This window comes from Leucopleurus acutus (genome assembly GCF_964270905.1).
Source record: "Leucopleurus acutus genome assembly, chromosome: 11".
NCBI lineage: Eukaryota > Metazoa > Chordata > Mammalia > Artiodactyla > Delphinidae > Leucopleurus > Leucopleurus acutus.
The window spans coordinates 42,401,036-42,422,294 of record NC_139152.1 but is presented as its reverse complement, the minus strand read 5'-3'; the positions used below and the strand labels follow the sequence as shown (position 1 = coordinate 42,422,294).

General features: G+C 39.2%; 1 pseudogene across 1 annotated transcript; it reads right to left on the bottom strand.

Moving 5' to 3' along the window:
* Positions 1-16,119: 16,119 nt before the first annotated feature.
* LOC309968530 (high mobility group protein B1-like) lies at positions 16,120-16,727 on the bottom strand (annotated as a pseudogene). The gene has a single exon. The product of its transcript is annotated as a high mobility group protein B1-like (transcript).
* Between the last annotated feature and the right edge of the window lie 4,532 nt (positions 16,728-21,259).

The following is a 21,259-nucleotide window of genomic DNA, read 5'->3' as shown; positions in this document are numbered from 1 at the left end:
TTTCGAGTGAACAGTTTTGACATATGTATGCATGCATGAAACTATCACAACCATCAAGGTAATGAACATACCCGTCACCTCCAAAAGTTTTCCCAGGCCCCTGTGTAATCCCTCTGTGCATCACTCTCCCACACTCACTCCCTCTCCAAGCAACCACAATCTTCTTGCTATTACTGTATAATAGTTTGCATTTTCCAGAATTTTAAACAAATGGTATCATACAGTATGTACTTTCTTTGTGGGGCCTCTTCTGCTCAGTTTAATTATTTTGAAATTATTCAGTTGTCTATCAATAGTTCTTTCCCTTTTATTGCTGAGTACTATTCATTATAGAGATATACCACAATTTGCTTATCTAGTCACCTGGTGATGACATTTAGGTTATATCCAGTTTTTGCCCATTATAAATAAAGCTGTTATGAGTATTTGTGTGCAAGTCCTTGTGTGGACATATGCTTTTATTTCTCTTGGGTATAAATGTCTAAGAATGGAATGACTGAGTCCTACTGTAGATGTATATGTAACATATTAAGAAAGGGCCAAACTGCTTTTCAAAGTGGTTGTGTCATTGTACATTCTTACTAGCAGTATATGAGAGTTTCAGTTGCTCCACATCCTTGACAACACTAGGTATGGTCAGTCTTCTTCATTTTAGCCATTCCAACAGGTAAGAAGTGTTATTACGGTTTTGACTGGCATTTCCCTCATGACGAAAGATACTGAGCATCTTTTCGTGGGCTTATTTGTCATCAGTATATGCTCTTGGGTGACGTGTCTGTTCAAGTATTTTGCCTATTTTTTAAGTTGGGTTGTTTGTTTCTTATTAATGAGTTTTGAGAGGTGTTTATATTTTTTTATATTTTTATATAAATTTTTATATAAATTTATATTTTATATATTATTTTATATTTTTATATATGTTTCTTATTAATGAGTTTTGAGAGGTTATATATTCCAGATACAAGTCTTTTATGAGATACGTGATTTGTACATATCGTCTCCCAGTGTGGGTGTACCTTTTTATTCTCTTAAAGTCTTTCAAAGAGCAGAAATTCTTAATTTTTATGAAGTCTGGTTTATTACTTTCTCCTCTTCTATGGATCATGCTTTTGGAGTAATATATGTTCTTTTTTTTTTGACATTGATATCTAGTGTTCCTGCACTACCTGATTACCCTTGCACCTTTGTCAAAAATCAATTAATCAAGTATGTTAAGGGTCTGATTCTGGACTCTCTATTCTATTTCATTGATCTTTTTGTCTATCTTGACACTAATACCACACTGTCTTCATTACCCCTGCTTTATAATAAATCTTGAAGTCAAATAGTGTCAGCCCTCCGACTTTGCTCTTCCTTTTTAAATATTGATTTTGTTATTCTAGGTCCTTTGCATGGCCATATGAATTTTAGAATCAGCTGGTCAAATTCTGCAAAAAAAGCCCCCTGGAATTTTGATCAAGATTGCATTGAATCTGTAGATCAATTTGGGGAGAATTGATATCATAACAACACAATGTATCATTCCATTTATTTCAGTTCTCTTTAATTTCTCTCAACAATGTTCTGTAATTTTCAGGATACAGTTTATTTTTCACCTTTCTGGGATTTATTCCTAAATATTTCATATTTTTAATGCTATTAGTGTTTTTAGTTTTTAGCTGCTCTGCAAGGCATGTGGGATCCTAATTCCCGACCAGAGATCAAACCCATGCCCCCCTACAGTGGAAGCTCAGAGTCCCAACCATTGGACCACCAGGGAAGTCCCAGTGTTTTTATATTTTAATTTCTGATTATTCATTGGTAATATATAGAAGTACAATTAATTTTTATATATTGACCTTATGTATTGCAACTTTGCTAAATTCACTTATTAGCTGTTGTAGATTTCTTTGTAGATTCCATCAGATTTTCTACAGAGACAATTATGTCATTGGCAAATAAAGAGTTTTGCTTCTTCCTTCCATTCTGAATGCCTTTTATTCCTTTTTCTTACCTTATTGCACTGGCTAGGACTTCTAGTACAATGTTGCATAGAAGTGGTAAGAGCAAAAATCTTCCTCATCTTAGGGGGAATACATTCAATCTTTCATCACTAAGTATGATGTTAACTGTAGGTTTTTCCTAGATACCTTTTATCATGTTGAGGAATGTCTCTTCTTTTCCTAGTTTCCTGAGAGTTTTTATCAGGAATGAATGTTGAATTTTCTCAATCCTTTTTCTGCATATGGCTTTACTTTTTAGTCTGATAATATGGTGAATTACATTGATTGATTTTCAAATGTTAAACCAACCTAGGATAATGTATTGATCATGGTGTATTATCCTTTTTATATATTGTTAGATTTGATTTACTAACATTTTGTTAAGAATTGTTGCATCTGTGGGACTTCCCTGGTGGCGCAGTGGTTAAAAATCTGCCTGACAATTCAGGGGACACGGGTTCAAGCCCTGGTCCGGGAAGATCCCACATGCCGCGGAGCAACTAAGCCCGTGCGCCACAACTACTGAGCCTGCACTCTAGAGCCCGTGTGCCACAACTACTGAAGCCTGCGTGCCTAGAGCCCATGCTCTGCAACAAGAGATGCCACCACAATGAGAAGCCTGTGCACCACAATGAAGAGTAGCCCCCGCTCGCCTCAACTAGAGAAAGCCCGCGCACAGCAACAAAGACCCAATGAAGCCAAATAAATAAATAAATCTTAAAAAAAAAAAAGACCAGGATTCAAAAAAAAAAAAAATGACATTCTTCATCCTTGGCCATATTTTTTGTTCTGAAATTTACTTTGTCTAACATAGACAAATACTGGCATGGTATTTCTTCTTACATTTTTAAAATTTTAACCTATTTATATCTTTATATTTAAAATGGCTTTCTTTTGGGCAACATATGGTTGGGTCTTATTCCCCACTCCCCACCCCTGCCAACTAACAAGTTATGTTTTTCAATTGGGGTGGTTAGACAATTTACAGTTCGTGCAATTATTAATATGGTTGGGGTTAAATCTAACATTGTGCTCTTTGTTTCCTATTTATTCTTTCTATTCTCTGCTTCTTCTCTTTTTCTGCCTTATATTGATCAATGGGAATATACTTTATGAGTCCATTTCATCTACATTGTTGACTTATTGCCATAACTCTTTGCTGTGTTATTCTGCTACTATATAATTTTAAGTATTTGCCTTAACTTGGGTACTAACTTAAACTGTAACTTCTTTGACCACTTGGGCTCTGTGTGCATTGCATACAGTAGGCTTTGAATACATACTCATTGAATGAATGAGCATTTATTTCTTCTCATCTTACATCAACATTTAGAGATTACCTGCTTAGGGGGCTCCGGATAACTGAACTAGAAGTTGGTTTTGATTCGAGCAGGCCTCATACCAGGTGAAGAGACAGAGAACTGATTTCCGATATGGTAACTATATCAAGATGATTGTAAAGAGAAGGAAAGGAAAAGAAATCCACAAAAAATGGTTAAAGTAGAATTACTAAAGGCTTTATGTAGTATAATTTATAAGGAAGCCAATGTGTAAATAAGTTAGAAAAGTTGAGGTTACAGATTTTTAAAAAGTTTAATCCCATGACATAGAGAAACTCTTCTTACTTGCCTTTGTAAATGGTTTTTGCTTTGCATTTTTGAAGCTCTATGGTTGTTATACTCAGGATGTATATCCTCCTTATTAAACCTGCTTTTCCTGAAAATCAGACCCTTTGGAGCTATCATTAGACATTATTTGCCAAAGAGTGAAAGAGGACAGAGTTCTATATCCTTTCTCCAATATTTTCATGAACATGGAAATTCAGCCTCATGGGATTACATGGGGTTCATGTAATAGAATCTGTTACCTTTAAGCTCCGAGTAGCTAAACTAACAAACTTTTCAAAATTTGAGAATCTTTGCTGACTTCACGAGAATCTTCGAAGGCCTTACAAATGTCAAGGATTTCCTTTAACAACTAAGCACATGTCAGAAAAAAATTCAATACACTGAGATGAAGAGGGATTAGACTTCCCAGTGTCGCTCCAGGGGGCAAAACCTAGACCAGGGGTGGGAGTTCCTAGAAGATATGTGCCAGCTCACCATGAGGAAGGAGGTTCTAGCAGAGCTGATCAGCAGCAAAACAGACCACCCCTGAGGAAAGAAGCCAAAAGCATTGGTTCAAGGAGAAACTGTAAGATCAGTTGTTCTGGACATTTTTAGGATGCAGGCCTCCTTTGAAAATCTGATGAAAGCTATGAATTTTTTTCTTCCCAGATAAATTCGCAGATCCATGCCCACACATGCACATATACGAATGCACAGCTTTACATTCTATTGTGAAACTCGTCCTTGAACCCCGAGTTAAAAATGCCTGGTGTACACAGATGTTTAAAGTGTGAAGTGGGACATGCCCCTTCCTACTCTGAGAGCCTGTGACCCTTGGGTTCTACCCCCATCCTCACCACTATTTTTAGAGGTCATCTGTGGTTTCCTGATGGAAATCCAGCAGAAGTACTTTCCCTCTTTGGATGTTCTGCCTCACTTCTCATCTCTACCTTTTGACCCTATAATAGTCTACTTAATCTTCTATCCCTCATTCCAGACGTTACTGCTTCCTCTGAATTTACTGTTCCCTTCAATGGAAACAGGATTTAATCCCTTAGCTTTCTGTGATGCCAGCAGACTCCAGTCTGGAACTTTTATCTCTGAGATTACTCCTAATCTTCCACACTGCAGAAATATTGGTGATGTAGAGGACATCACTCATTCCAGTCTTCTTTTGCACTGCAAGCAATGTGAAATCCCCCAGGACAATGTCCACCATGTGTTAGCCTGTAGACTTTTGGACAGTCCTACTTTGGGTTTATCTTGCTTCTGGCTTATCCTACTTTTATTATAGCTTTACAAATAATTTACTGATTAATTTGGTCAAACTACATCTACAAGAGCGTACCTCAGGCCTCAAGATCAGCATCTGGAACCTCAGTGACGGCACTGCTATGCATTCTGTGTAGTAAGTACACTCTCTGATAGGCACAATGAGAGGCAGTATTCATAGTGGGCAGCCACGTGGACTGTGGAGTGAGATGTCAGGGATTCAAATTCAATCATCAGCCTGACTTAACTACCGTCTTTCAAACCTCACATCTGCTCCATCGCCAAATCCAGAATCTAACTTCTCTCACCACAGCTACCTCTGGTCCAAGTCACCATTTTCTTTCACCTGACTTGTTCCAGTCGCCTCTGGGCTGATCTCCCTGTTTCTCCCCTGGCCCTTCTTCAGTCTCTTCTCAACTTAACATCCAGAAGGATCCTTTTAAATAGAAGTTAGGTCAAGTTACTCCTCTCAAAACCTTCTAGCAGCTGTAAAAACCAAAATCTGTATTATGAATTACAAGCCCTCCCGGGATTGGCCCTTGCTAATTCTCTGACTTCACATCCTTCTATCTGTACTCACACCACAGCACCCACTGGCCTCACCCATTACTCAGACACAGCAGGCACAGTCCCATCTCAGGGCTTTTGCACTTGCTGATCCTTCTGCCTGGATCATCCTTCTTCTCTCTTCCTCCAGACAGCTACAGGGTGCTCCCTATTCCCTTTAGATATAAACCCAGGTATCTCCTTCTCAGTGACGCCTTCCTTGGTCATCCTATCCAAAATTTCAGCCCCACCCCCAATACTTCCTATTCCCCTTCGTGCTTTATTTTTCTCCTTAGCAAATATTATTATCCAACATACTGTCTATTTTATTTATTTATCTTGTTTATTGTCTGACTCTCCCACTAGAACAGAAACTCTGGGAAGGCAGGGATTTGATGTCTGCTTTATTCACTGCTTTATCCTCAGTACCTAGAAGAGGGTCTATCAGGCACTCAAAATAAATGTCTTGAATGAATGACAGAAGGAAAACTGAAATGGGAAAAAATATATGGTGTTCACACAGGGTTAAGATGAATAGAGCAATGGAACAGAATGGAAATCCCGGAAACAGACCCCCACTTATATGAACTCTTGATGTATGACCATAGGTGACATTGCAGATCAATGGGGAAATGACAGACTTTTCAATAAATGGTGCTGAAATTGGGTAACCAGATGGAAAATAATGAAATCAGACTTCTACTTCCATGTGGAATAAATATCTAAATGTGAAAGCCAGAACTATAAAAGCTTTGAATATAATACTGGAGAATAACTTTACGATCTCAGGGAAAAGAAGGATTTCTTAAACCAGACACAAAAAGCACCACCTGTAAAGGAAAAGATAAATCCAGTCCTGATCAAATTGAGTCTTTATTTTCCAAAAGATTCCATAAAGAAAGTACAAAGACAAGGTGTGGGGTAGGGAAAATATTTGAAAAACGTATAACCGACACAGGCCTAAGATTAAGAACTCCTGCAATCAAACCACCATTAGAAACTAGTCAAAGACTTAAAAGACTTAAATTAAGCGCTTCACATGAAGAGAAATCTAAATGGTCAATAAACATATATAGAGGTGTTCAACCTTATTGATGATGAAAATTTCAAATTAAAACCACAATGAAACGCCTATCAGATTGACAAAAAAATTCAAAGTCTGACAATGCCAAACGTTGGCTTAGATGAGGGACAAGGGGAACTTTCGTATACCACTAATGCGTGCACTGTGCAAGACAGAATGGAATTATCCAGTCAAATTAAAGACAGGCACATTCCATATCCTAGCAATTTCACTCTTCAGGTGTGTACCTTAGAGAAACTCATGCTCATCTGCACCAGGATACATGGGGAAAAATGTTCATAAAAGCGATGTTTACCATAGTCAAATGTCCTTCAACGCTAGAATGAATAAGTTAAATGCAGTATAGTCACAGAAAGGACTGCTCTACAGCAGTGAAAATGAACTAACTAGCCCTACGTGAAACAACATGGATGACTGTCACAAACATCGTTTTGGACACAGAAGCAAGACACAAAGTAAATGGAGCTGATTACTCCCTTTATAGAAGGTTCAAAAACAGATCGACTACATTACATAATTCAGGGATCAGACATAGGAGGCAAAACTATAAAGAAAAGCAAGGAAGTCGTTATCACCAAAGTCAGGGTAGTGATCGCCTGTGTAGGGGAAGAAAGGAAATTATAATCAGGAAGGGACAATTGGAGGGCTTCTTGGGGGTCAGCAAGGTTCTGTTTCTTGACTTGGGTGGCATTTTACAGGTCATTTTCTGATTTTTCTTGAAAATGTGCTCTCTGTTTTATGCCCTCTGCTGTATGTAGGATGCATCTCATAATAAAATCTTTAAAAGGAGAGGAAAGCTGGCAGATGTTAACACTAGAGTAAAAAGTTAAAAGGTCTAAGAAAATACAGTTCTGTCAAGAAAATGGAAATATTGGATCTATTAAAGAGTGAAATGGGGCTTCCCTGGTGGCGCAGTGGTTGAGAGTCCGCCTGCCGATGCAGGGGACGCGGGTTCGTGCCGCGGTCCGGGAAGACCCCACATGCCGTGGAGCGGCTGGGCCCGTGAGCCATGGCCGCTGAGCCTGCGCGTCCGGAGCCTGTGCTCCGCAACGGGAGAGGCCACAGCAGTGAGAGGCCCGCGTACCGCAAAAAAAAAAAAAAAAAAAAAGATTGAAATGTCACATATGCCTGTGGCAGAGCTTTGTGATGTGGACGAGCCTACCATAGGTACCAGGTAAAAATAAGAAAAATCAATTTGTGAAACTGTTTCAGCAAGTATTCCAGCTGCATATATATATATATATATATATATATATATATATATATACCGAATTATGCGTATCAGGTGAGATAAATTAGTAAGAGTCTGAAAGAGTCATTTAAATTTTTCAGTTATACTTTGAGAGGAAAATTTTATACTAAAGTGGTGTATTAATGAAATTGATACAAACTGCAATAACAGATATACACTGTAATCTCACTGGCTAAACACAATAGAATTTCATTTCTCATATGCAGCCTGATGGGTGATGGGTGGCAGGGGGGAAGGGGAGTAAAGTAGCTTTGCTGTACACAGTCATTCAGCAACTTCCTGGATGTCAATACCCACAGGAAGTTTTATGGTTACATCACTTCTGCCCACATTCCATTGGCCGGAATTTAATCACATGGTCCCACATGCAAGGAATGCTGGAAACAAAGTCCTTTGCTAGAAGCCACTTCTCAGCAATAACTCTATATCCTGCAAGGGGAGCATGAGACTTCATTAAACACCTCACTGCCACCGTGGTCTTCATTATTTTATCATTTTTGAAGATTTCAGAATATATATTTTTGATGGTCAACGTTCCATTTTCTTCAACTATAGCATTGTTATAGTATAGTGTCTGAACTATGAACTTCATATTGATAAGAACTGAGTCTATTATTTTAACAGGTAAAAATACACAGAAGAAGTTTTAACACCCCCCCCCATTTTACACAAAAGTCGGCATAGTGTACAAAATGTTCCGCCCCTTGCTTTTATACTTAACAGTATATCTTGGAACACTTCCAATGTCTTTACATAAAGAGCCTCCTCATTTTTTGTTATCGCTACATAGTATTCTGCTATAAAGATGTTTTGTCATGTCTTTAACCAAGGACAGGTCTTATATCCCCAGTGTCTAATAAAGCACCTGATACATAGGGAGACCACTTTATAAAGGTTTGAGAAATGAATAACTCTGCCCTCAAGAAGATGGTACTTAAATAAAACATATAAACCTAGGCATGAAAAAGGCCAAGAACGTGATATATAACAGTATATATGATACAGTACTATTACACAAACAGATGTAATTTATTTTAAAAGGTAATTATTCAAGCAGTTAAGTAGAACGTGTTGTCTAAGAGCCCACGTTCTGGAGTCAGACCACCCGAGTTGCAATCTGAGCTCTACCATTCACTAGGTGTACGACTTTGGGAAAACGATTTACTCTCAGTGTGCCTCCGTTTCCTTATCTCTAAATTGGACTAACTAAAGGGGATAATGCATATAGAAATTTTCTACAGTTCCCGGCACATCCCCAGCACTGAGTACTCAGGTTAGATATCATCATGAGATGGGGCTAACAAAGGCAGCCTTATGGAGGTGTGTTCTGACGGGGAGAGGGGAGGGTGATACAGATAATAGGAAGGTCTCAACAAGAAGGAGTATCGGGAACAAAGGTGTAGAGGTGGGATCCCTAAGGAGTCTGTGGGAAATGTCAGCAGATTTGTATCTGGGGCACAGACGACCTAAGGAGTAATGAAAAAATGAGATTGGTAAGATGTAGACTTTGAGAGCAAATTGAAGTTTGTGATTAATACCACTATAAGTCAGAGAGATGACATAGCAAGGATCTCTTGTTTCAGGAAGATAATTTTAACAAGCAGTGTTCAGGATAGATCAGACAAGAGAAAGACCAGAGAAAGAGGAAAAAATTAATATTGTGCGGTGACCATTTTGTAATGTATAGAAATACGGAATCACTATGTTGTGCACCCGGAACTAACATAGTGTCATAGATCAATTATCCTTCAATTTAAAAAAATCAGTATACCTCCTGACTCGCCAAGTGCATTAACTGAAAAAAAACTAATATTGTTCTCCTATTTTGTGTTGATTTTGACACTTCACAAACTTGATCTCATTCTGTCCTCACTCAACTCTGTGATGGTGGTATTATTAGCCCTGCTGTAGAAATAACCAGCCTTGAAGAGGCTGGATATATTGCCCATGGTTGGAGAACGAGGAACCAGTAAAGTTAAATAAAAACCTGACTTTGTCTGACTCCAAAGCAGAGATGTGCCGGAGCTGACACATACAGCCTTGTAAGAGCTGATAGTCAAAGCTTCAGGAATTTTATGAGCATTTGTTAAGCACAGCCATTATTAAAAATTAAGTGATGCAGGGCTTCCCTGGTGGCGCAGTGGTTGAGAGTCCGCCTGCCGATGCAGGGGACACGGGTTCGTGCCCTGGTCCGGGAAGATCCCACATGCCGCGGAGCGGCTGGGCGTGAGCCATGGCCGCTGAGCCTGCGTGCCCGGAGCCTGTGCTCCGCAACGGGAGAGGTCACAGCAGTGAGAGTCCCGCGTACTGCAAAAAAAAAAAAAAAAAAATTAATTGATTCAAACTTACAATAAATAAATTATATTTAAAACAAGAGAATAAATATTCAAAATTAATTACTTCCTAGTTATAATCATTACTTTTGATTAGTGTCAACACTCTTTAAGATTCTTTACATCTCTTAGAGCTATAGGGTGGAAATACTAAATAATATTGTGTTACTTCACATCTCTTCCTAACTCCATATTCAGTAAGATCACTTTGATAACTTGAAATTGACCACGCTGGGAATATTTACAACATAGCAATTGGCACATATTACAGTGCAGGGCTTCATTTATCATTTTGCTGATTGTCTAGCCTTAAGAAGGTGGGAAAATGTTCGAAATGTAGACTAAACTTGAAAGTGTGTTGTGTCTATAGCTGTTACATGCTTCATAACACGAGAACACTGAGGGAAGATTCTTTCAGTATTAGAAGACTGTTATCTGATTCAGCAAGGAAATCACTCATGTCATTGACAAACCAGTGAAGTTCCAACATATGTCTTTGCTGTTCACTTTGCTCTTATTCATTAATGTAAACAAAAGTACCAACCAACGTTCATGTCAAAACTGTACTCGTTTGTCAACTGCAACCGTAGGTTGGCTATGGATACAGAGTTAGGGAAAAAATCAACAAAAGTGTTCTGTGGGAATCAGTTGGCTATATGGTAATTTACAACAAAGAGTAATATATTTAATAATATTTTTAAACTGTGTGCTACATATCCTTTATGTAAGTAAAATCTATAGTAAACCTATATATGCACATTTTTCTAGAAAACCAGTTGCTAAACATTTATCAGCACTCCAGTGCTCTAAGTTATCATATCACCTTGCCTCCCAAGGAGAGAGGGAGATCAGCCATGCTTTTCTACATCAAGTTAATGAATACCAGCCTCCACCAAACATAGTACATTTATTTTAGGCAAACTATGTTATTTTCTTTTAACCTTTTCCCTGATTTTCTTCTAGGGCCTTGAAATACATCACTTCTTATTTTCAGCCCACATTATGCAAGTATGTAAGACTTCCTCTAATTCTGTAAATAGTAATTTTCTGACTCTGCCTTTTCCTTCAACACACTGATTCATCAGTTCTAAGATGCACATTTTTTTTTCACATTTTAACATCTCTGAAATCGAGAATCCTCTTATAGTCACTGTTGGCCAGGCAGCAGCTGTGTCACTGCTTCACATGTGTGAACTTGGCCATAGCTATTCTATTGGCATCACTGCAGATGAGCTTAGCTGATGTTTAAAATGTCTTTTAAAAGACTGCTCATTGAAATGAAAGGTTATTGTAGTCACAGAAAGGCAGAGGAACACAGCAACAGGGGCACATTGGTAGTAATAAAGCAAACATTTCACTTTGGAGGAATGGCCCAAATTCTAATTCTCCTGTAAAGACCAACCAAGAGCTTTACAGGGCCGAAGAAAGGAAGAGGGCCACAGCAAGATGAAGTTGTGTTCCATTTTGTACCTGACATACATATACGCAAAGCAATGTCAATCATAATACCACCAAGCAAATAAGGCAAATAAAGGGAGGAAAAATAACCAAATCTTTTGGAATAAATCAAAGAAATCTCAAAGCAATAAGAAGCTGATATGACCAATTCATATGTCACCCAGAACTATTGTTAAGGTATGGTTTCACATTTAATTAGCAGCATTTTCCCCTATAAATGATTTATTAAAATAATGGTCAATGGTATTTGAGATTTGCTGAAATCTGACTACTAGTTTTATCTTCCTCTTCCATCTACCAATTTGTATCAAATAAACATTGCTTTGCATGTATATCAAATATCTTATGTTCTGGTGTTTCACTGGAGAAATGTAACAGCTATTGATACTTTGAAACCAAAAGAATACCACCTCCACATAGGCTCTGTCCTAACTCTGTCATGCCTCTCTTTCAGTCTTCCTTCCTTTAGAATATAACATAGCAACCAACCTCTTCTCTTTTTTTTTTTTATAAATTTATTTATTTATTTATTTTTATTTTTAGCTGCGTTGGGTCTTCGTTGCTGCGCTCGGGCTTTCTCTAGCTGTGGCGAGCGGGGGGCTACTCTTCGCTGCAGTGCGTGGGCTTCTCATTGCGGTGGCTTCTCTTGTTGTGGAGCACAGGCTCTAGGCGTGCGGGCTTCAGTAGCTGTGGCTCGCGGGCTCTAGAGCGCAGGCTCAGTAGTTGTGGTGCACGGGCTCCGCGGCATGTGGGATCTTCCCGGACCAGGGTTCGAACCCGTGTTCCCTGCATTGGAAGGCAGATTCTTAACCACTGTGCCACCAGGGAAGTCCCCCAACTTCTTTTTTAAAATAACTTTTAGATTGATATATAATACACATACAAAAAATGCAAACATTATGAATGTACAGTTCAAAGAATTACTACAAGGTGACCACCATGCAAGTTAAGAAATAGAACATTAATAGTACCTCAGAAACTCTCTGCGGGTCCCCCCCAGTTACTAACTCTACTCTCCTCCCCAAAGATAACCTTCTAACACCATAGATTCGTTTTGCCCATTTTTAAATGTTATATACATAGAATGAGATTGTTTATATTATTTTACTTTTGATTTCTTTCACTCAATAACATGTTTCTGAGATTCATCAAAGTTATTGTATATAGTTATCTCACTTGTTTTCATGGCTGTATGCTATTTTCTTGCATGAATATACCATGATTCCTTTATCTATTCTACTGCTGATAGACATTTTGATTGTTTTCATTTTAGGGCTATTTTGGGGGGCAGTTACCTTTTTTAAGATTGAAATATATCTGACATATACCATTGCACAAATTCAAGGTGTACATCATGTTAATTTGATACATTTATGTACTGTAATATGATTGCCACTGTAGGATAATTAGCATCTCTATCCCATATATGATGATCCTTAAGACCCATAAAGTGCTGGTCTCTTAGCAAGTTTGATGATTACAATACAATATTGTCGTCTATTGGGCTGAGTAGTGCTGCTATAAACATTCTCAAATCTCTCTTTTCACGCACGTATGAATGCATTTCTGTTAGATATACATCTAGGAGTGGACTTAATGGATCAGAGGGAATATGTCTGTTCAATTTTAGTAGATAACTCCCAAATGCCTTTGACTTATGACAAAGTTATCACTGTAGCACAATAAGAAAAAGGATGATTTTTAAAACAGTTGAATTTGTCCTTACCTCATACCATACACAAAACCCAATTCCATGTGAATTTCAAATCTAAATGTGAATAAAAGAATGCTAAAGCATCTATTAGATAATTTCTGAGTATAGAAAATATTTGAAAAAACACTTCACTTTTTAAAGGTGCGTGAATAATGCCTTTGGCCGTGTGACCATCAATGTAACAAACACCTTTAGCCTGATTCTCACATTGAGTAAACTTCAGGATTAAAAAGGGAGAGTCAATGCTTTTCAAAAATACCTATAACCCTACCCTTAAGAGACTTTGGGACATTTTAATTGCTCTCTCCTCTTCCTCAATGTGAAAACATTTACCTTGCCTTACACTTTCTCCTTCCCCTACATTCTTTGAATTGGATTCCTTTTCCCACCATGTCCTAGCACCAGCAGATACTAGATGCTTCAAGGGAGACCCCAGATGGCACTCGCATCACCACGGCCACCCCATCAGGGGAAGAGGTTTATTCCTTGTTCTTGTCATAGTTGGGTAGCATCCAGGGCTGGTACAGTGGCTCACAGAAGGGCAACCAGAAACCCAGGAGCTTCCTTCTATCTTGTTGCTCTGCCATCTCTATGATGCTTCCTGGTCCTTGTGTTCCAAGATGGGGTACCACAACATCTACTTTGTGAGAAGTAGAATGGGGGAGGGCAAAGGGAAAGGTCTCCCCTCTCTTTAAGGGTACAATGTGGAAATCACACAAGTTACTTTTTCTCATAACAGCCTATAAGCCAGAACTTAGTCATACAGCCACACCGGACTGCAAGGAAGAATAAAAAGTTATCTTATTTCTGGAACACCATAAGCCCAGGCTTCGAAGAAGGGGAGATCCCTGCCACCCCATCTTTGGAGGCTCATCTGAAATGTGAACACTTTTACTAGGCCCCCCTGATGTCCAGTAACCAGAAGCACTGAGTCCCAGCCAGCTCTGTCTCTCAGGAACAATGGTCCTCTGGGCATACTCAGAATCCTTTGCACCTCTTGGATTCTCCCATCACCTCTGTCCACATTTCTTATCCCCCTACCAAATGGGAAACTCCTTGAGGGCAGGATCCATGTCAGATTCAAATTGCATTTTCCATGCCAAGAACCAATTCTTATGTTGAAACTGGTTCAAGTACTTATCCTGCCTTTCTAAGAAAACTATAAATAGGGATAACCAAACAGGTAAGGAGAAGCTTCTCTTTGTAGAAATATTCCAGCTAATATATAAAGAAGAAATGATAGAATTAAAATATCACCACTTTGTATCCCCTAAAGAACTAATAATGGATTGAACATGACTAGTGACATCTCAAAAGAAGAGACAACCGTACATATTTTTAAAACCTCTAGAGTTACTAGTTTATTAGCATCATCCAGGACTCAGATGTTCAGTATTCCTCCTGAAATTACATAAACAAATGCAAATGGAAAGAATCCAAGTCCACATTATATAACAAAACTTCACTCCATCACAAAAGCATGTAAAATTCCAAGAACGCTATTTTAAAACACGGGCACTTTAAGAGAATGATAATCTCAAAAACCACAAAATTGCCAAAGTGTTCCCTAAACTGCTAAGCAGACAAACCTATGACTCTAATGAATGAGGCTGAGTTTTGTAAAGAAAATTCAAATTCAAATAAATCAGATAATTCATACTGAGATCACAAAAGCTTAAGTGTCTTCTTCCCTCATGTCTATTTGATTTATAAAGGGGCAGACCATAATATAGGAAAATGTACCTGATTTAAAATGCGGTATACAATTTTAAAAGTTGGCCCAATTAATTAAAAGTACCTTTAGTGGAGGGTCTCAAGTTTCCTAAACAATCCATATTTAGATAAATAGGAGAAGACATTTATAGCCAGCACGTTTTTTCCAGAGCCTTTGCTGGGACTAATGTCAACAAAAAAATTTAATATGTTAGTCTTGTATTTTAAGCTCACGCTTTTGGGGATACATTCTCAGGTCTCTAACGTGGGAACTGCAAATATAGCTGCCATTCCGTGGTAATGGGAGTTAAAGAATGTAGAGTCCTCGTGTAGAGATTAGAACATACTTTTCTATTAGTCCTTCGAGGACAGACTTTCAAACGTTTGATTCTAATAATCCAGTCCTCTGAGTAGATTGGTTACTCTTCACTTTGTAAATGTAACTGGGCTATGTGACATCTGATATCAACCGATCAAGATCTGCGTTTCAGTTATGGATGAAAACTGTCTCAGTTCAACTTTTATTACCCTCATCACGAGTATGCAGGGTGTCTAGACAAAAGCTTTTTATCAGCCAACTGTATGAAAGATAAACATTGTCATGATTAGTCTGATCCAAAATGGCAAAAGCAAAAGACTACCTTCCCCTTAAGAAGAAAGTTTTCAGACCTATGGAAAGGCCAACAATACTAATAAAAAAAAATTGTATTTACTTAGAAGCATTCAGAATGTCAACAAAACAGCTGCAATTTCTTTTCTTTTTTTTTTTTTGCAATTATGGAATGGTATTCAGTTAACAGAACAATAATTATTTCGTATAAGCTGCATCAGAGACAACTGAAGATGAAAAAACTACCATCCCCATATAGAACTAATTTGCGCTGTGCGCCAACAAGAACCTGCTTTAAATTTCCATGCCAATTTACAACCCCCATACCATACCAGGCAAGGTTAGTGGCTATTGAAAATACCACCAGGACAGGGCTATCTAAAGACACATTCGGTAATGTGTTAACTATACAAAAAGAGACACTGTACAGTTTAAAAACAAATCTTACACAGCCTTACATTTCAATATTTTTCTTTAAAAGGAGTGAGTTGTGTACAGGGGGGTTAAATGCTTTATAGACAAGAAAAAAAAACTGCGCTAGAACCGATTTATTCATCAACATCATCTTCTTCTTCTTCATCATCCTCTTCCTCATCTTCCTCCTCTTCCTTGTTCTCTTGCTTTTTTCAGCCTTGACGACCCCCTTTTTTGCTGCCAGGCTTCCCTTAAACTCGGTATGCAGCAATATCCTTTTTGTACTTTTCCTTCAGCTTAGCAACCTTCCACCGACAAGGCTGCTTGTCACCTGCAGCAGTGTATTCCACATCTCTCCCAGTTTCTTTGCAGCATCACCAATGGATAGGTCAGGATGTTCTCCTTTGAATTTTGGACGATACTCAGAACAAAACAAGACAAAGGCCGAAGGAGGCCTCTTGGGTGCATTGGAATCCTTGGACTTTTTTGTTTCCCCTTCAGGAGGGATATACGTTTTCATTTCTCTTTCATGACGGGCCTTGTCAGCCTTTGACATGTCTTTGAATTTTCCTTTCTCTTTAGCGGACATGGTCTTCCACCTCTCTGAGCACTTCTTAGAAAACACTGAGAAGCTGACTGAAGCATCTGGATGCTTCTTCTTGTGCTCCTCCCGGCAAGTTTGCACAAAGAATGCACAGGATGACATTTTGCTTCTCGGCTTCTTAGGATCTCCTTTCCCCATGTTTAATTAGTTTTCCTCAGTGAGGCACAGGGGGGCCCAGTGCCCATCCGGCTCTCCCTTGCCCGAGGAACTGTCTCTATGGAGCTCAACGTACTGCAATGGCTATGACAGCTGGAGCCAGACGCAGCCTCCTGACTCTCTCCACTCTGTCGACAGCCATATATTTGTGTCTGTCTGAAAGAGTCTTGCAAAAGTAAATGTATAGGGACTTTCTGGTGGCGCAGTGGTTAAGAATCCGCTGCCAAAGCAGGAGACACGGGTTTGAGCCCCGGTCCGGGAAGATCCCATGTGCCGCGGAGCAACTAAGCCCATGCGCCACAACTACCGAGCCTGCGTTCTAAAGCCCCTGTGGCACAACTACTGAGCCCACGTGCCGCAACTACTGGAGCCCGTGCTCCGAAACAAGAGAAACCACTACAGTGAGAAGCCCGTGCACTGCAACGAAGAGTAGCCCCTGCTCACCGCAACTAGAGAAAGCCCACACGCAGCAACGAAGACCCAACACAGTCAAAAATAAATAAATAAATAAAATTTTAATAAATAAATAAATGTATAAAATCTGAGGACTTCCCTGGCGGTCCAGGGTTAAGACTTCACACTTCCACTGCAGGGGGCTCGGGTTCCATCTCTGGTTGGAGAGCTAAGATCCTACATGCTGTGTGATGCAGCCGAAAAAATAAAATAAAAAAAAATAAAATCTGAATTTATTTATTTATGGCTGCATTGGGTCTTTATTGCTGCACACAGGCTTTCTCTAGTTGTGGCGAGCAGGGCTACTCTTCGTTGCAGTGCGCGGGCTTCTCATTGTGGCGGCTTCTCTTGTTCTGGATCACGGGCTCTAGGTGTGCGGGCTTCAGTAGTTGCAGCACACAGCCTCAGTAGTTGTGGCACATGGGCTCAGTAGTTGTGGTTCACAGGCTCTAGAGCACAGGTTCATTAGTTGTGGCACACGGGCTTAGTTGCTCTGCGGCATGTGGGATCTTCCCGGACCAGCGCTTGAACCCGTGTCCCCTGAATTGGCAGGCAGATTCTTAACCACTGCACCACCAGGGAAGTCCCAAAATCTGAATTTCAAAGAAGTACAAAGGATGGAGGAATATTTTAAATAATATCACAGGTGGGAAACTGTGTAGGACAAATGATCTGGTTTCTCCAATACTTAAGTTGAAAGGAAAAAAGAGAGAGAGAAAAGGGAGAAGCTATAGATTAAAAGAAGCTTGAAAGGCGTACCAATCAATTACAATATATGGACTTTATTTAGATCTTGATTTGAACAAACTGTAAAAACAACCAAACATGCAAACCTGAAATGAGTGAATGTTTGATATGAAGCAATTACTGTTCATTTTTAAGGTGTGATAATGTTATTATGGTTATGTCCTTATCGTTAGGAGTTCTTATCTTCTGGAGACTCATGTTGACATATCTACAAATGAAATGACGTAAAGCCATGGGGGAGGGTAGTATGTGGTGTATAGATGGAAAAAAAATGGAAATGAGTTGATAGTTGTAGTTGGGTGATGGGTCCATGGAGTTTCATTATATATTTTCTCTACTTTTATATTTGTTTGAAATGCTCCATAATATGTTCTTAATATAAAAAATTGCCTCCTCCATGGTGCCTAGACCAGCATTTACACATAGTAGGTACTCAGTGAAAAATATGTATTGAAGGAAGGAATCGTCAGACAGTATCAGCCTTAGCAGAAGGGGCCATCTGGGCTCCAACACACATTTTCAGTACTGGTATTCACTCAACATCTTTCATACAGTGACTGCTCACTGCCTTCTGAGAATTCCCATCAAGCCCCTGTTGTATGACAGGAATAGACAGCTGATCAGGGCCGCATGCACCTGGGGTAGCAACCAAGTCACAGGCAGGTGGGCCAATCAGATTCTCTTTCAATGACTTGAAATAAGATGCTAAGACCTGGCCAGACAAGAAGGAGCCCTACAAGTGAAAGGTTTTGTAGGGTGGGGGGCAACAGTCTGCACCATACCCTGTTACATGAAAAGAAGTTCAACTTCACTCACTATAGGAGACATACAGATCGAAACTACACTGAGATACCATGGCAAAAACTCAAAAGCTTAACAACATACGTGGTTGGCAAGGTGGTAATGATACAGACACTCTCATACATTGCTGGTAATAATACAAACTAGTACAGCCCAATGGAGAGGAAGTTGGTAATATGTAACATGTGCCTTTTGGGCCAGCAATCCCATTTCTAAGAATTTAAGTTCAAAAGACACCTCCAACAACACAAAACTACACAGGCACAGGGTTATCTATTATAGCCTTATGGGTAACTTGTAACTGCAGAATACTGGAAACCACTTAAATGCCCCAAAGCAGTAAATTGGTTGAATAAACTGCAGTACAGTCAAACAATGGAGTACTATGCAGCTGAAAAAACAATGGAGATAATCTCAGTGAACTGAATTGGAGTGAGTTCCAGGATTTATTTTTAAGCGAAAAAAAGCAAAATGCAAAAAAGCATATACAGAATGCTACTTTTGTGTAAGAAAAAAGAGGAAATAAGAAAACAAACACATATCTGCTGATTTTTCCAAAAAGATACAGGCAGAATAAACTAGAAACCAGTGAGACGGTTTATCTACAAGTGGAGGATAGGTCAGGTAGAGGCAGCGATAGGCAGGTAAACCAATCGTCTGGAAAAAATAAAACAAAACCCTGCAAAAGCCTTGGTTTGTAAATTTGCCACTTTCCTTGGTGTAAATACTCCCAAGGTGGTCAATTTCAAGCTGCCTGCAGAGATGCACAGAATTGCCTCTTGCAAGCAAGTGCAAGCTGGCTCCAGCAGAACACTGAGTAGAAGGGGTAGAAATAGTAGCACTTCTCTGAATATACGTTTTGTAAAGTTTTTTCATCAGCTTTATTGAAACGAAATTTACATACAATAAAATGAGTCCAATTAAAGTGTACAATTTGATGAGTTTTGATGAATGCATATACCCTTGCAACCACCCCCCTGCTCACATCCAACATATGAAGCATTTCTATTGCCCAACATATGGAACATTTCTATTACCCAACACATGGAACATTTCTATTACCCCCAAGGTTTTCTTATGTTGTTCCTTCCCAGTTAAGCTCTGCAACCCAACACCAGCTTCAAGCAACCACTCATCTGCTTTCTATTACCATGCATTCGTTTCCATACAAACGAAATCATATAGTATATATTCTTTTGTGCCTGGCTCCTTTGACTCAACATAATGTTTTTTTGTGTTTTTTTGTGTTTTTTTGACAGTTTTGCTTTATTTATTTATTTATGGCTGTGTTGGGTCTTCGTTTCCGTGCGAGGGCTTTCTCTAGTTGTGGCAAGCGGGGGCCACTCTTCATCGCCGTGCACGGGCCTCTCACTATCGCGGCCTCTCTTGTTGCAGAGCACAGGCTCCAGACGCGCAGGCTCAGTAATTGTGGCTCACGGGCCCAGTTGCTCCGCGGCACGTGGGATCTTCCCAGACCAGGGCTCGAACCCGTGTCTCCTGCATTGGCAGGCAGATTCTCAACCACTGCGCCACCAGGGAAGCCCAACAACATAATGTTTTTGAGATTAGTCTGTGTTGTCTCGTGTATCACAGTTCATTTCTATTTATTGCAGAGCAGTAGTCCATTGTATGGAAATACCACAATTTCTTGATCCAATCATCTGATAATGGACATCTGCCTTGTTTCCAATTATTTTACTATTATGAATAAAGTGGCTATGAACATTCACGTACAAGTCTTTGTGTTTCTTAGATTTTCATTTCTCTTAGGTTAATACGTGGGAGTAAAATTCCTATGTCACATGGTAAATACAAAACTTTACAAGTTTATTTAAAAATTGCCAATTTTTCCCCAAAGTTCTTCCAGAGCTCAACAGTATGAGCTTTTTAGTCATCCACATCTTTTTCAATGATTTTATTGTCACTCTTTTAATTTTAGCCATTCTAGTGAGTGTAATCATATATCATTGTGGTTTTAATATAAATTTCCTGATGATTAATGCTCTCGAGCAACGTTTTTATGTGCTTATTGGCCAATAGTGTATCTTATTTGTGAACCAAGGCTTTGTAGAGAAATTGCTGATTCCAGAGCTAAAGCATCACAGCTACAGCAGATATCCTGACATATTTACAAGCCTTGCTACTTGCGATGAAATCTTCTGGATTTGAACCACTCTGAACTGACCTCCTTGAGGGCAGAAACTGTGTTGTTTTTCATTGCCTCCCCGTCCACAGGCTGTGGCACTTAATAGATGCTCAGAATTGTTTGTTGAAATGAATTGATTTCTATAGTTCTGTTAAGGTCTTGCTACCTGGAAATCCAAAGACCCAAAAAAAGATATTGAAAAAAGAAAGAAAGAAAAAGAAAAAAACTTCTTGGCAATGGAAGTTAGTATTTTGTTCCTCTCTTGACTCCACAGAGAGTCTACCACTTGGCCTCTTCCATAGGCTATTGTGTTTTCCTTTGGCTTGTAACTTCCTCCCAGTATCAGGCAATAAGATACCAGCCGCTG